The sequence below is a fragment of the Mesitornis unicolor genome, unplaced genomic scaffold (genome assembly GCF_000695765.1).
Source record: "Mesitornis unicolor isolate BGI_N332 unplaced genomic scaffold, ASM69576v1 scaffold21215, whole genome shotgun sequence".
Classification (NCBI taxonomy): domain Eukaryota; kingdom Metazoa; phylum Chordata; class Aves; order Mesitornithiformes; family Mesitornithidae; genus Mesitornis; species Mesitornis unicolor.
Genome location: NW_010187773.1, coordinates 4787 through 5003, shown reverse-complemented (window position 1 = coordinate 5003; position 217 = coordinate 4787).

Sequence of the window (217 nt, the reverse complement as noted above, 5' to 3'; positions counted from 1 at the left end):
GGTTGGAGAGGTTTTGGGGGGGTATTGGACTTTGGGAAGGGGTTTTGTGGGGAGCCTGGGTTATTGGGAAGGGATTTGTGGGACTTTGGGAGGGGATTCTTGGGGTGGCCTGGAGCCTTAAAAGGGGGTTCTGGGGAAGCCTGAGCTGTGGGGAAGGGCTTTTGGGGGGCTCTGTGGGACCCCCAGAGCTTTAGGTGGGGATTTTGGGGGGGGTCCT